Here is a 16,633-nt window from a genome sequence, read left to right on the forward strand (position 1 = left end):
GGAAGAATGAACTGCAGCTAAGGCAAAATAAGTGACTTTCATATGTAGGGTGTCCCATCATCTATTGTGTAATTATAAACAGTTTGGACATAGGGTATTATAATGCAAGCTGTTAAGTTCTATTAGGGATGCAAAAATGAATGAACTAGTCTGTGCCTTCAAGAAGATTTCACTCCAAATCCTCACTAGCTGCAAGCCCGTTGACCTTGGACTTCTCAGCCTCCAGAGCTGTAAGAAATCAACTTCTTTGGTTTATGTGGTATTCTGTTACAGCAACATAAAATGGACAAAGACAATAGGTTAGGTAGTGTACGATCTGTGCAACAGTTAAATTGTGTGAATGTGTGATTTATGCTTAGAATAACTTGTAAGAATACATTATTATGTGTGCATCTCAGAATATATCCTGAATTTCTTCATTCTTCAGTGTCCTAGGATGTTCATCCCCACAAGTAACCTGTATTTTTAAAAGAGTAAAATCTTTTTTATTGAGTATGACCCCTATCTGTATGGATAACATCCTTGTTTTAGAAAACCAAAAAAGGCATCACTTAAATGTGAATTCATCAGGACCTCATTCATTCATGAGAAGGCCTGACCAGAAAGGAAATCAGTAAATACCTTTGTGGCCACTTTGATTCTTTCATGAAGCACTTGCATGTTTTCATTTTGAAAGACATGAAATTCTCTCTCTTCCTTTCCCCTTTTTCTTCATTTTTCTTGAGAATGTCATCCCACTTTTAGTAGTTATTATTGTTGTTGTTGCTTTCCAACAATTATAATAATCTCATTCTTTTATAATTCTTAGTGGCCCCCAAAGTGATAGAAGGCCATGTGTCTACTTACTAATGCTTACTAATGGCAGTCTGTATATCTTGTTTGAGAAAATCTGGCACAGACCTGCCTTGTTCTTTCTCCATTAATATTTCACTTACTTAGAACAGGAAAAGACATTATCCAAAGTTAATGAACTGATTCTAACCTTCTAGAAATGAAGACAGGATCGTGTTATCTGCCACTTCCATCTGCTTCTTAAATTCAGTGGCTAAAGAATTTATTTACTTCTATTGAACTGGAAATTTGAATTTCAAAACGACATTTTTCTTGGGCAAAGTCAAGAGTTATCACTGAGACAAAAGTGGTGAAGGTAGCAATAAGGTTTCTGGGTAAGTTTTACTCTAACAATCCACAAACACATATTAATACATTTTATATACATTATAAGCAACAAATAATCCACACCTTATTTCCTCCTCCCAAATCATAATTCATTAAAATGCTTCATAGATGACTTTTAGCCAGTTCTTTGCCTAATACATTTCCTGTAAAAATTGAAGGATGTGGTGGGGCGCAGTGGCTCATGCCTGTAATCCCAACACTTTGGGAGGCTGAGGCGGGCAAATCACAAGGTCAGGAGTTCGGAACCAGCCTGGCCAACATGATGAAACCCCACTTCTATTAAAAATACAAAAAATTAGCTGGGCATGGTAGCATGTGCCTGTAATCCCAGCTACTTGGACTGAGGCAGGAGAATCTCTTGAACTCGGGAGGGGGAGGTTGCAGTGAGCCGAGATCACACCACTGCACTCCAGCCCAGGCCACAGTAAGAGACTCCATCTCAAAAAACAACAACAACAACAACAACAATTAAAGAATGTATTTTATGGCTTATTTTCATTTCTTTCCCTATTAAATTATGTATCATAATTTTCGGAACTACTGTAGCTTTTAAAAAATTAATGTAGTGAAAAATTTTATCTAAGGAGGTTGTGCGCATGCAGATACAATGTAACTGTTATAAGTCTTGACTGATACCAACTTCAGAGAAGTAAAAAGATGTATAAGAATCAAACTAGGTAACAAATTCACCAAGAGCTCTCTTCCTAAAATCTTCTGATATGGAGTCAAAGGAAAGAGAGAAAAAATGTATCTACATTCATTTACTGGAAACATTGTTTTTCAGGATATATACATAGCATGATATAAATATAAAAATTAGATTTCTAGGATCTCACTGAATACAAAATTAAAATCTTGTTTAATATTTTTATATGCTATCATTTTAACTTAACATTATAAAAGGCATAAACTTTACAAACAGTTTTTAGATATCGGTCTCACTCTGTCACTCAGACTGGAGGGCAGTAGTATGATCATAGCTCACTGCAGGCTTGAAGTCCTAGGATTCAGTAATCTTCCTGCCTCAGCCTCTTCAGTAGACAGGATTAAGGGCACACACCACCACACCACAGAAATTGTTATATGCTATTATTATTTCTGTCATATAGACTTTTAAAATATTATATAGTTTTTAAGATGGGCTATTACTATTTCTATTATGATTACATAGTTTTCGTGTATGTGTGGCTTGTTTTTGGTATTGTTCATGGTATGGTTTTGTCGTGTTTTGCTATGTCATTCCCAGGATGGATTTTAAGATGGCTTCTTCCTTTCTTCCTTTTATTTATTATTAATTTACACTCCCGTGATATCTCTCTACATTAATGTTTGACTACATCTCATATTATTTTATTAGAAAACATTTCTATATGTGGGCATCAGGAATCAAAGTGTTCAACTTTTTATGGTAGTTGATGCGTGTTGCCAGATAGCTCTCTACAAATTCCTTGCTCCCAAGAAACCTGTTACTGCATTCATGTTACTACAGCTTCACCAATATTTAGTTTTCTTCTTTATCATTACCAACTTGATAAGGTGCCCCTTAAACATATTTTATTGGTTAATTCACAGTTCTTTGTCTATTAATTAGGTTTTAACATTTTTCACATTTCAAATTTGTGTTTATGTGGCTTTTTTATAATTTCAATCTATTTGTGAGACTCCATATACTTCCTACCAATTTATAGGCTCTATTCCAACTCTAAGGAAACTGTAGTAAAAACATTTTAATCATGTGTCATGATTTCTCATCTGGCTTCATTTTTTGTATTCCTCATTGCTATACATGGTGCTTTATATCATAGTCCTTTAAATTTCTAGGATGTTTTGATGCTTCATCCAGAAGAAATCGGCAAATACAGTGCTAGTACAAGAACAAATGACTAGATTTAATGACTGTAGTAGCATTAAACCACGTAGGCAAAGTCGCACAGCTGTTTTAGAATGGAGTTATGGCTAATATCGGTTTACTAAATAATGTTTGTTCATGTGTTGGTGGCAGACTCAAACTTCTTATAGAGCCTGTACCTCATAAAACAAAATAATTATGTGTCAAATATGATTAGATCAAGTGCATACTACTTTATTTATTATGGAAACTACCTCATTCTGCTCTTCTTTTTCTTTTTTGAGACAGAGTCTCGCACTGTCTCCCAGGCTGTAGCGTAGTGGTGCGATCATGGTTCATGGTTCACTGCAAGCTCCGCCTCCCGGGTTCATGCCATTCTCCTGCCTCAGCCTCCTGAGTAGCTGGGACTACAGGTGCCCGCCACCACGCCCAGCTAATTTTTTATGTTTTTAGTAGAGACGGGGTTTCACTATGTTAGCCAGGATGGTCTCGATTTCCTGACCTCATGATCAGCCTTCCTCAGCCTCCCAAAGTGCTGGGATTACAGGTGTGAGGCACCACACCCAGCCTGGAAATTACTTCATTCTGAATGTGTCATCTTTTTTACTAAGATAATCTTTTTTCTTTTATTCACATTGTTTTAAATAGAGTGCTTTGGATACAAAGACTATTAGGAACTGTTCATAAATTGTTGGTTTTGAAGATTGAATTGCGCTGTGAGTATATATTTGTTACATATCTATAATTAGTAATACATATTATCAATTACTGTGTAAAAAATTACAAACTTAGCAGCTCGAAACAACAAATGTTTATTATTTTACAGTGTCTGTGGGTTAGGGGTATGGACATGTCTTAGCTAGATCTTTGAAAGCCTCTTATGAGGTTGCAGCCAAGTGGTTGACCAGACCCAGAGTCATCTCAAGGTTACATTGAGAGTGCGTCTTCTTCCAAACTCTCTCACATTGACCTGTCCACAGGCAGGCTTCAGGAAATGTCATTTGGCTTCCTCCACAGTGAACCATCCAAAGGGACAGAGAGAGCACTGGTAGAGAGAACAAGAGAATGCCCGAGACAGAAGCTGCAGTCTTTTTGTAACCTAACCATGGCAATTTCCACCAGGTGTGCTGTATTTAATTGATTAGTAGCTAGTCATTCAGTTTGGCCCACACTCAAGGGCATAAAAAGCAGGAGGTGGAAATGATTGTGGAGAGGTCATCTAAGTGGTTACTTCCTCATCTGTCATTAGCTTACTGCTCTCCATTGACAGATAATCACTCAAACTCTCTCATATGCACACAATGTGAGATGCACATTAAGAACTACCTAGAGCCCAAAAGATTTATACTTCATAAATCTCATAAAACCTGATAAATGATTTTTACATTAGTTTGGCAGTTTGCATAGATTTAGACCATTCAGGTCTCATCTTTCTATCAAATTATCACTTGGCCTGACTAAATGGAGTTTTCTTGAGATGTTTTGTAACTTTTCAGAATACACACAGCCTGTAAAAAAAAGTCCAGAGCTCTTAGACTCCTGATTTATTGCCTCTTTTCCTGTTATATTAGGGAGTACTAGAAAAATATAGCTTGGTATTTGTAATAATACCAAGCCTATGGCAGAAAGCCATAGGCTGTAATGTGACTTTTGTGTGTACGAAAATAATAGCTATTTAGGTGAATCCAAGATGTTTTGTTTTTCCTAGCCTCTCTATTAAAAATAAACATCAAGAGTGTTGGCTTGGTGGTTGGGGAAGGAGTAGGGAGGGGATAGGTACTTGTTAACATTTAACTGGTGTAGCAGTGATACTGATATGCCACTGAGAGATGGTGGTGCTGCTCATACAAACACAGGGAAATAAGGTAAATGAAGACCCTGCAGGAAATAGGTAATGGTTTTAAGATACAGTCTAATTGAGGCTTGACAGGTAGAAAGCCAGAAAAAAGTCTCTTGAAAGTCTAGGCAGCTTGAGAAACCCCAAACGGAAATTACATAGAGGCTTCAAACTGAGCAAGTGTTAGGCTGACTAATGGTCCCCCAAAGACGTCCATATCCTAATCCCAGAAACCTGTGAATATGTTGTTCAACAGCAAAAATGACATTGCAAGTCTAATTAAAGTTACAGACCTTAACCTAGGGAGATTATCTTAGATCATTCAAGTTAGCCCACTTTAATCGCAATTTTTTTTTTTTTTTTTTTTTTTTTAATTTGAGGAGGCAGGAAGGAGATGCAGCAGAAAGGGAAATCAGAGAGATTCCAAGCATAAGAAGGATTTGGTGCACTGTTGCTGGTTCTGAGATGGAGGAAGCCACGTGCAAAGACTGAAGAGAGGCCTGTGGAAACTGAGGATGGCCTGCAGTTGACAGCCTGCAAAGAAATGGAATCTCAGTCATATAACTGCAAGGAATTAGACTCTGCCAACGTCAGTGAGCTTGGAAGCAGATTCTTTCCTAGAGCCCTAGTCAGGGACACAGCTCTGCTGACACCTGGATTTTAGCCTGGCGAAATCTGTGTGGGACTTCTAACCCACAGAAGTGTGAGATAATAAATGGATGTTTTTCTTTTTTTTTTTTTTTTTTAATTATACTTTGAGTTCTAGGGTACATGTGCATAATGTGCAGGTTTGTTACATATGTATACTTGTGCCATGTTGGTGTGCTGCAATGGATGTTTTTCTAAGCCACTAAACTTGTAGTAATCTGTTATGGCAACAATAAAAAATGAAGACAAAGTTTACGAGATACAAATCTTTTTTTCTAATACACAGGAGTGAGGCAGGCAGCTGGTTACGGTGATAGGTGAAATTCTCCTTAGGAACCAATATTTGAGGGGAGCTCCAAGGTGTATACAAGGCTCTATCAACCTAAGGAATTTAGTGCACACAGAAAGGAGCGTGAGGGATGTCCACAGAAGGCACTAACTCATTTCCCACATAATGCGAAGCAGGCTGCTCAGCTGAGTCTAGTTTATATTGCACCGCCCCCCGACACTCCACCACCACCCCTTTCTCATAGACTTGGGAGAGTTTCAGCCCAGCCCAGCCCTCAGGCCCCTACATGGATATTGAGAGCAGCTGGGAAGTGGATGAAACAATAAAGAGCTGACATTTAGGTAATAAAAGAGGGTAAGCATAGAAGCCAATAAACCAAACAAGAATAGACCTCATCAATTAACCCCCACTAAGGCAGGGTCCCAGCATGAAAACATATTCATCACGGAGGTATATAATGCATGAGACAGGCAGAAAATATTTAATAAAGTAAAAAGAAAAAAGCTCCACCCTCTATTAAAGAAACAGGTGCTTCAAATTAGTGATGTAACAAACATATTCCTTAGCAAAATGAGAGTCATTCTCTATTAATGCGCCTTATGTTTTGCATTACATCAGCAAAGAAGGAAAAACAATTCATAAGATTCAATTTAGACTGGAATTTGTCTCTAATATGTGGTGGGAAACTTGGAAATTTCTATTGCAATGGCCCAACAGTTGTGTAGAGTGATGAATGAAAATATTTCAACACTGTTTATATTTGAAATGTTTCTCCTAAAAATGTGGTTGGCTTTCATCTCATGGTTATTGTGTATCTTGGAACAATCATATTGCCTCATTAGGTCCCTGGGTTGCTCAGAACTAAAATATCAACCTATCAATGAGGCTTGCATTTCTATCCCTAGAGTCACCCGGTTTTCTCACCTTCATTTTGATCCTATACTGATTTCCTCATCTATTTATTTCTATTCTGTTGCATTCTGTGTATGTGACCATGGATTTCAGATTCCTTTTTAGAATGAGACTAAGAAAGAAAGAGTAAAAGAGAAATGGAAGAGAAAGGGATGGAAAAAATATACAGGCATTTATTTCCCCTAACAGATGGCTGGGCACAGCCTTAATCTGGGTACATGTCTGCTATAGACGTAACAGGAAAAAGTTAAGTGTGTTAATTCCTGGGTGCACAGCCATTTGTAAATATTAAGGGTCATTGACTGGTTTGAAAATTTCAACTGTGACATTTCTGCTCCTTTGGGTGACTGAATTCATTTGTTGATCTGGTGGAAAGTCTTGCTTGACAGAGAAACTACCCCTATTACCTTCCTTCCTAAGTTCTGTGTTTTGAAAGTGTTCTATGCCCGGTAGCAAATGAGGCACATCAGACACTCCACATATACTTACATTTTGAGATGGTCTTTCCATCTTTTTGAAATTTATGCAATTAGCCTATGGTAACTCTACTAAAAGTAGATAGTAATAACTTTCTTTTTATCACATGTACAGCTTATAATATGCTTTCAAATATATGATTTTATTTGATCTAAACAGGCTTATAATGAGGTATGTTTAACAATTTATAAATCTGAATCACAGCCAATGAAATTTCTAGCCAAATATGTTCTTATGTCTTAAGAGCTCCAAATTTCATTTTCCTCATTTTCCTTTCCTTTTACTTACTCAATTTAATACTTTTTTCATTCACTCATTGATTTTCTTATTCGTTTACTTTTTTTTCAATTTTTTTTTTTTTTTTTGTGAACAAGTTTACTGTGCTTTAAAATGCAAGAAGTCATCCTCCTGTACCCCATTCCCTTCCTGTTTCGTGGACTAATAAGAGGCTGGTGCAGAAATCTACTTTCTGTTTTTCCTTTCTGTGGTAAAAGCATGGCGTGGGCTTCTGTTCTGTCACAGGTAAAAGGCGTAAATGCAGTCTTTCTTGGCATGTGTTTTTATCACCTCCCTCTCACTCTGATGATTTGCATCAGAGCAGCCTTTGTCCAAAATGCAAAGAAAGAATTCTTAGTTACACTGGGCGGGGAAAACCGTGATAAAACAAGATATCACCACTTAATCTCCTATTATACTCTAAGACCTTCACTGAAAAACTATGCTTCTAGCTGTTTCGGACACTTGTCTACTGATTTATGAGAAAGAATATTTTTAGGTATTTGTTGACATCCTCTTCTCACAGTTTCTTGCATGTATCTTGTGACTCTACTCCATACTGAGGAAACTATGGCGGCCCACAGTTAGACTTCAGGGAATAAAATAAATAACACTGCTGAGTGCTACTGTTTACTTTTCTAGTCTTACCCCTTGACCATCTCCTACTTCCTTGCAATTTAATCTTCAGTCAGACTGAATTATACATACTCTCCCTACTTCTGAGGTCACTTGCATAAGCCATGGCATTATTAGGGACATTGTCTCACTCCCATCTCCTTCATTCTTACCTCAATAATTCCTGTCCATTTTCTAGAATAGATGATACTTTCTCAGTGTCACCTTTTCTAACTGTTCAAGTTGAGTTGATTAATCCTTCTGTGCATCTTTTCATGGTCCTACAGAGTCCTACATCTGTAGTCCTACAGAGTCCTACAGTTACTCAGTCCTACATCTGATGCAGATGTCAGAGTTTTACTCTCTCCATGGAGCTCTTTGTGGCTTGCGTCCACAGCCTATTCCTACTGCCTTTGGTCCCAGGGTCAAGTGATGTAGTAGCAGAAAGTCTAAGTGCTTCCAAAACCCAAGATCACACAGGTTTACAAATTAAAACCCAGAGTTCCTGAGTATTGGCTTCTATCAGACTAAAATAGAAATGTATGTGTCAGTGTGTATGACCAACTGAATATTCTTCCAGGTCTCTATTAGATTATATGTATTAGAGGGTGATATGGTTTGGTTGTGTTCCAATCCAAATCTCATCTTGAATTATAGCTCCCATAATCCCCACGTGTCATGGGAGGTACCTGGTGGGAGGTAACTGAATCACGGGAGCAGGATTTTCCCATGCTGTTCTCATGATAGTAAATAAGTCTCATGAGATCTGATGGTTTTAAAAAGGGGAGTTGCCCTGCACATGTCCTCTTGCCTGCTACCACGTAAGACATGACTTTGCTCCTCTTTCAACTTTCACCATGATTGTGAGGCTTCCCCAGCCATGTGGAACTGTGAGTCCATTCATTAAACCTCTTTTTTCATTATAAATTACCCAGTCTTGGGTGTGTTTTTGTTTGTTTGTTTGTTTGTTTGTTTGTTTTGGAGTCTCGCTCTGTTGTCCAGGCCGGAGTGCAGTGTTGATCTCGGCTTACTGCAGGTTCTGCCTCCCGGGTTCCCACCATTCTCCTGCCTCCTGAGTAACTGGGACTACAGGCACCCACCACAACACCTGGCTAATTTTTTGTATTTTTAGTAGAGACAGGGTTTCACCGTGTTTGCCAAGATGGTCTTGATCTCCTGACCTTGTGATCCACCCGCCTCGGCCTCCCAAAGTGCTGGGATTACAGGCGTGAGCCACTGCGCCCAGCCAGGTATGTTTTTACTAGCAGCACAAGGATGGACTAATACAGAAGAGATCCTACAATCTAAGTATTGTAATAAATGTTTCTGGAAATGGATAACACTAAAAATTCACATACTTAGAAATTAAGTTCACTTTACTCATCCTGTCCTGGTATCCTTAGAAAGAAAAGAGAACTTGAGAAGAATGAGCCTCTCGGGATGGGAGGAAGTTTTGGCTTGCTTAGCAACAACATGACTAAGCAGTGAAGGTAAGCTTTCCAAAGCGCACCTGTGACTTGACTGCCGGCATCATGCAAGGACTCAGAAGAGAAAATGAAGCAGACAATTCAACCTCGCATCAAATATTAAATAAAATATAATTTTCAACAGAAAACATAAAGTGCAACCAGGATTTCAAAACAAACCAGAAGTGTCAAAATTACCCAGATCACATGGTTTGGATATAAATGAAAGTGTAAGAGTTATAGTCTCCCTGTGTAGTGAGTGGAGTGTGTGTGGAGTGCATAATGTGTGCCTATGCCTGTGTGAGGTGCATTCCATTAAGAAGATTTCAGAGAAACCACCATGCAGTGAATTACTGGGTATATACTGGCACTGTGTTCTCTCAGCTGCTTATATTGAGTTGGTAAGATGTGAGTCACCCTACTATGCAGTTGATCATCGGAAGACCTCGTGCAACAGAAGCAATGAGACTGGGATTGTTTCTAAGTGAGTATGTTGTCCAAAAAGGGATGAGATGCACAAACTACAATATGGCAAAATGCTCCACCAGCTGCAAACATTAAGCCTTAACCAAGATATTTAGGAAGTGGGGCAAGTCATTAAATTGTATTTTGTGGTCAGCTGTGGCTAACGTGGAAAATCCCTTTTTGTTTCAAAAATGTTATTCAAAGTTCTTCTGAAATGCATTAAATCACTCTCCTGCCTTTAAAGCTTATGTCTTTAACACAGAGCAGAATCAACGCAGAAGCTTGGGAGACTACTCGGAATGTATTCTCATCTCTAGATGTATGCTGGAATACACTTTTTGGAGTATTCTAACATGGTCTGAATTTTTTGCTTTCTTATGCCCTCTTCCTAAAAAAATAAAATACTAAAAATACTATTAGTTGAGGGATCCAGCACTTTAGGTTCAGTTCATTGAAATTTTACTACATTATGCTTACATGGTGAACATATTGCATGTTTTGAGAGGCTTGCAATAATTTTATAGCTCAGGCTTGTAGGTTTGTTTTTTAAAAGTTTATTATTTTATTATTTTTCTAACACTGTGACTTCCAGTTACTATAAAACCATCATTAGTATTAGGTTAATAAGTTGGCTATATTCTCCTACATCCAGCAATTCAGATTCCCCAAATTAATTAAATCATGGTTATAAGCAGCATTTTTGTCTATGTGATTATGCTTTTTAAAAATATTATAAACTACCTAAGTATAAACATTGAAGGAGGCTATACTTAAACAGAGAATAAGATCTAGAGAAACAACAGGCTACAATCAGACGTCTTACTCACTAAATTCAACTTTTTAAAGTGTTACTTGATCTATTATTTCCCCCACCCTTCCCCCATTTCTTCTTAGGCTTAAACAGAAACAACATATCCACATTCAGTTCCTGATAGTGAAAGTGGGGGGAGAAGATATTTGATTCAAAAATGAAACATGTTTATGTGTCTTATTGTCTTTGAAGCCTCTACTAATTTAATTATCATTATATATTATGATTTTAATTTATTTCCCCATTGCACATTTAATACTTAACAGAGTACAACTGGGAAAGCCCATCCAGAAACGTCCCCTCAGGTGGTGCAAATCCTTTTAACTAGTTCCTACCAGACAAGATCTGCTCTGAGTTCTATTTTCACAAGGCCAGTTCTCTGCTAGTTATAGCTAATTTAAAACACAAAACAAAGCTGGAAGATATCTAAGCTAGAATATGAATAGAAGCTGAGGCATGAAGGTTTTATCAGGATCAGACATAATTTATTTTAGCCACAAACTTTCTGGGTAACTCCAAAGCAGTAAATTGAATGAGGGAAATCAAAAGTTAGACTGGGAGCAAGGAAGAAGTTTGAGGGCAGGGGATCCTTGCAATGCCTATTATCCCAAGTCTTTGCATGAGGTTGACTCTTCCAATCTCGACAACTCAGGATCATTTCCATGAGGAAACTATTAGAAAAATAATCATACTCCCCCAAAGAATCTGTTCCCAGGCCAGGCGTGGTGGCTTGCGCCTGTAATCCCAGCACTTTGGGAGGCCGAGGTGGGCGGTTCATGAGGTCAAAAAATTGAGATCATTCTGGCCAACATGGTGAAACTCCGTCTCTACTGAAAATACAAAAAAAAAAAAAAAAAAAATAGCTGGGCATTGTGTTGCACGCCTGTAGTCCCAGCTATTTGGGAGGCTGAGGTGGGAGAATCACTTGAACCCGGGAGGCAGAGGTTGCAGTGAGCCGAGATCACGCCACTGCATTCCAGTCTGGCGACAGCGCAAGACTCCATCTCAAAAAAAAAAAAAAAAAAAAGAAAAGTAAAAGAAATCTTTTCCCAAATGATAACAGAATCATTCTTTATACTAACAAGGATAAGATAACAAAATTGGTTTTATGATTTGTGGTCTCCTCAACTCTTTGTTGTGAAGTCAAAAATAAAAGCCAGCTTTGGTGGGTAGAGGTAGCTTCTATGAGACAAAACTACAATAGCTCAGGAAAGTCTACTGTGACCAAAGAACTTCTCCCAGAATGCCTCACCAAGGGAGAAAATGGAGAGCAGATTTCTATAAAAAGAAAAAAGAAGAGCAAAAATTCGTTCTGGAGGTTTCCCAAATAAGAACCACAGCCAGATTATGTCATCCCTTTGCAATTTCAACACCACAACCAAAGACAAGTGATTCACCGTGACATAATAATGTCTCTCACATCCATGTCATACCTGAGGAATTAGGCCCAGGAGACCCTGGGAGAGAGAATTTCCCAGGAACATGGCTAAACAATGGGACGAATGCTGAGATCGGGTTTAAGGAATACCTGGAAGACTCTGCTGCTCCACTTCACTTGATTAATTCCCAGTATCCATGAAGTCTCTGTTTCCTCCCAGAGGCCATTGCTCATCCTCAGGACTATGTTGGATGCTTGGTCCAGGTGCTTCCATGGCATCCTGGGCTTATGTCTTCTCCAGTACCTTTCCTTCTGTGTGTAATTTTAGTTATTTGTCTTCACCAAAAGGCTATGCACTCCTTGGTGCTGTGGAGTATGCTCTTCTTTACCATTTATCTCTAGCAAAGGCCAAACCACTTGCTACATAGTAGATGCTTAATAAATACTTGTTAATGTAGCAAACCATTTGAGCAAATTAAGGTCATTTTGGCTCAGTAACGTCACACAGTATCACATGTCCACACTGATTGGTCGTGGCTAACCAAAGGGATGGGTTGAGGACTTGGAGGCTGCAATGAAACTCTGTGGTAGATAGTACCAGCCTCAAATAGTGATGTCTGAGATGTTGTCTCTGCTCTGAAACTTGTCTTTTGATTTTGTTCTTCCTGAAACACTAACATTGAATTCTATGATGTAGTTGCTTCTTGTTTACAATGAACTCAAAGCCTATACTGGAAGTAACAAAAAACAAACAAAACAATAAACAACAACAAATAAAACTAAACTTCAAAGAGGATAACTTTGAGGAAAATTTTCACTTACGGTGGCAGCCCAGCTATGTATCATAATTCTCTCGACTTCTAATTAAAGACCTATAAAGACACATGTGTGTGCACACACACACGCACCAAGGTTAACAGCAATATTGAAGGCTAAAGAGAAAACCATAAACGTAACTCATAGGGATTTGAGGATCACAGCTTTGATGGGTTTGACAGAGTAGCTGAATCAGGGAAACAAAAGAGCTGAAAGATAACATTAAGTGGCTTTGGTTTAAGCACAGTCTTTGACCTCTGATAGAAACTCAGGCAGCTGACTTCTGAGTGGCCCAGAGTCCTACCTTATTTTCCCATTATATACCAAACTACATGGTTCTTTTATTTTTCTCCTTTTTAAAGACTTTACATCTAAGTAGGTAGCAAAGCAGAGAGGAAATAATTGTAATGACTAAAACCCTTAGATTTGTAGCGAGGGATCAAGAAGTGCTTAAGGAGCAGGCATTTGGTGAATGTAGCAGTATTTCTTTATACACACAAAAAAGTACTCTGCTCTGCATCTGGCTTGCTCACACAGTGGCAACCTTCACAGATGAGGAGACAATGCCATTTCATGCTAATACAGCCATATGTGGCAGAGACTGTTATATCTTCATAAAACCCTGTTTCCTTTTCATTTGGGACAAAGAGCTAGACCACATTTTTCCAATCTCTCACAGTTCAGTGCAGCATATGACTATATTCTGGTCAATGGAAAGGAGTCAAAAGTGACGTAAGCTACTCAAAGGCTTAAGTGTCAAGTCCTCTGCACTATCTGCTACCCTTCCTCTGTTCCCTGGCCTGCTGCCCAAATGCAGAAGGTCTAATGAGGAATTTCAAGCACTAGCACATTAAGGAACCGCTAGATGAAAAGAGCCTAGAGTGCATAACAGACTGTGTGGCAGAGACACTTTTTCAGAACTTCATTTGACTGTAATGTAAAGGAGAAATAAATCTTTACTGTGTTAAATCAGTGAAATTAGTGGATTCATTTCAGCAATTAGCCTGTAGCATAACAGATCATTTTTGTTAGCCACCAGAGATTAAGGATGTTTTCAGAATCCTGTTCATTGAAAAGTATTAGATTCGGTGTTCTGGTTATCTATTGTTTCGATCTACCATGTATTACTCTAAATCTTAGGGATTTATAGCAACAATCGTTTTATTATATTTCATGATGTCGTGGGTCAGGAATTCAGGCAGGCATTGGTTAAGCGAATCTTCTCCAAGTGGCATAGCTCAGGGTCTCTCACCGCTATTTAGCTATTTAGCTGGAGGCCAAAAAGAATAGATTGAAATAAAATTGAATGAAAGGTAGTTAATTGCATAATTAAAGAAGGCCCTCCCGAAAAGAAAGCAAAAAGAAAACCCAAAATGCATTTGCATGATTAATATCCTCATTAGTCACACTGAATATTAGAAATGATAATGGAGAATATCTAATTACTTCAAGGCATGTAGATGAACAGGTTCTATCATCTGCTTTTAAGCCTAGTTTAACAGAATTCATTTCGGAGTACTTCAGGACAAATTATCCCTTATATTCATTATTTCAGCTCTTGTAAGATAAGCTCAATTAACAAAAGTGTTATCTAAATCTCTCCAGCCTCTACTCCTCCAGAACAGCTCCCAATAACATAATCTACCATTTGTTCCTTTACCATTCACTTGTAGACTATAAAACTCATGTTGTCAATGACTTGAATATTGGGTTTTCAAGGAGGTGACACAATATTCTTTGCCCCCATGAATCCTTTCTGATGAATGATGACAATATACATCTATTATTCTATTATAGAAAGGAGTTTATTTGAAAATAATTAGATCTGGAAGCAGTCAAAATAATCAAAGAGTGCTTCAAACATTTTCCTTCTCCACCCATGGGAAAGAAAGATGACTGGCCAACTTATCCAAACTAAGGCATTTCTGTCATGTATTTGCTATCAATAAAACTACAGTTAAATTTCAGAATAGGAGAAAATATCTACAAATTTTGCATCTGACAGGGGACTGGTATCCAGAATTTATAAAAAACTCAAATAATTCAACACAAAGGACATAACTAAGCCCATTAAAAAGTGGGCAAAGTACATGAATAGACATTTTTCAAAATAAAACATAAATGGTCAAAAAATAAAAACATGCTCAATATCACTAATTGTGTTAGTCCATTTCACATTACTATAAAGAAATTCTTGAGACTGAATAATTCATAAAAACAAATATTTTACTTGTCTTATGGTACTGTAGACTGTACAAGCAGGGCACTAGTATCTGCTTGGCTTCTGGTAAGACCTCAGGAAGCTTCCACTTATGGCAGAAGGTGAAGCGGGAGCTGATGAGTCACAAGTCAAGAGAGGGAGCAAGAGCGGGAGGAAGAGGCACCAGGTTCCTTTAAATAAACAGCTCTTGAGCGAAACATGAGAGAGAACTCATTCATTGTCATGAGGAAAGCACCAAGATGTTCATCCACCAGGTCCACCCTTGATATTGGAGATCACATTTAACCATGAATTTTGGAGGGCACAAACATTCAAACCATATCACTGACCATCAGAGAAGTGTAAATTAAAATCACAATGAGATATCATCTTACACCAGTCAGAATGGCAATTATTAAGAGGTCAAAAAACAGATATTGGCAAGGATGTTGAGAAAAGGGAACACTTACACACTATTGATGAGAATGTAAATTAGTGCAACCTCTTTGGAAAACAGTATGGAGATGTCCAAAGAACTAAAAATATAACTATCACTCCACCTAACAATCCCACTACTGGGTATCCATCCAAAGGAAAATAAATCATTATGTCAAAAATATACCTGCACTCTTATGCTTATAGCAGCAATATGCACAATAGCAAAGATGGAAACAACCTAAATGCCCATCAGTGGAAGAATGGATAAAGAAAATGTGATAGATAGATAGATAGATAGATAGATAGATAGATAGATAGATAGATCAATCCACCATGGAATACTATTCAGCCATAAAAATAATGAAATCATGTCTTTTGCAGCAACATGGATGGAACTGGAGGCCATCATCTTAAGTGAAACAACTCAGAAATGCAGTCAAGTACTACATGTTCTCACTCATAGAGGGGAGCTAAATAATATGTACATATGGACAAAGAGTGTGCAATGTTAGACACTAGGGACTTAGAGGGGTTGGTGGGCAGAAGTAGGGAGCATGATGAGGAATTACTTAACAGGTACAATTTACATTAGTTGGGTGATAAATACATTAAAAGCCAAGATTTCACCACTTAGCAATATATGCACATAACAAAATTGCACTTGTACCCCTTTAATTTTTACCAAAATTCCCTATGGTAGTGCTCTTTTACTTGTAGTTTCACTTTCCATGGTTTCAGTTACTCACAGTCAACCACAATCTAAAAATATTACATTTAACATTTCATAAGTAAACAACTTATAAGTTTTAAGACACACGTCATTTGGAATAGTCTGATGAAATCTCATCATCCTGGTGCATGTCCATACATTTGTAAAGCATCTCCGGGCTGTAAATACTCCTTGCCCATGAATCACTTGGTAGCCATATGAGTGATCAGATTGACTGTTACAGTATCACAGTGCTTGTGTTCAAGTA

At 37.9% G+C, this 16,633-nt stretch overlaps 1 long non-coding RNA gene across 1 annotated transcript; it reads left to right on the forward strand.

Annotated features, from left to right (window-relative positions):
• Window positions 1-360: 360 nt before the first annotated feature.
• Window positions 361-5,748, forward strand: LOC139363897 (uncharacterized). The gene is made up of 3 exons (XR_011625059.1): window positions 361-1,166; window positions 3,677-3,744; window positions 5,253-5,748. It is a non-coding gene; the product is annotated as an uncharacterized lncRNA (long non-coding RNA).
• The last annotated feature ends 10,885 nt before the right edge of the window (window positions 5,749-16,633 follow it).

This window comes from Macaca nemestrina, chromosome 6, assembly GCF_043159975.1.
Source record: "Macaca nemestrina isolate mMacNem1 chromosome 6, mMacNem.hap1, whole genome shotgun sequence".
In the NCBI taxonomy this organism is placed as follows: domain Eukaryota; kingdom Metazoa; phylum Chordata; class Mammalia; order Primates; family Cercopithecidae; genus Macaca; species Macaca nemestrina.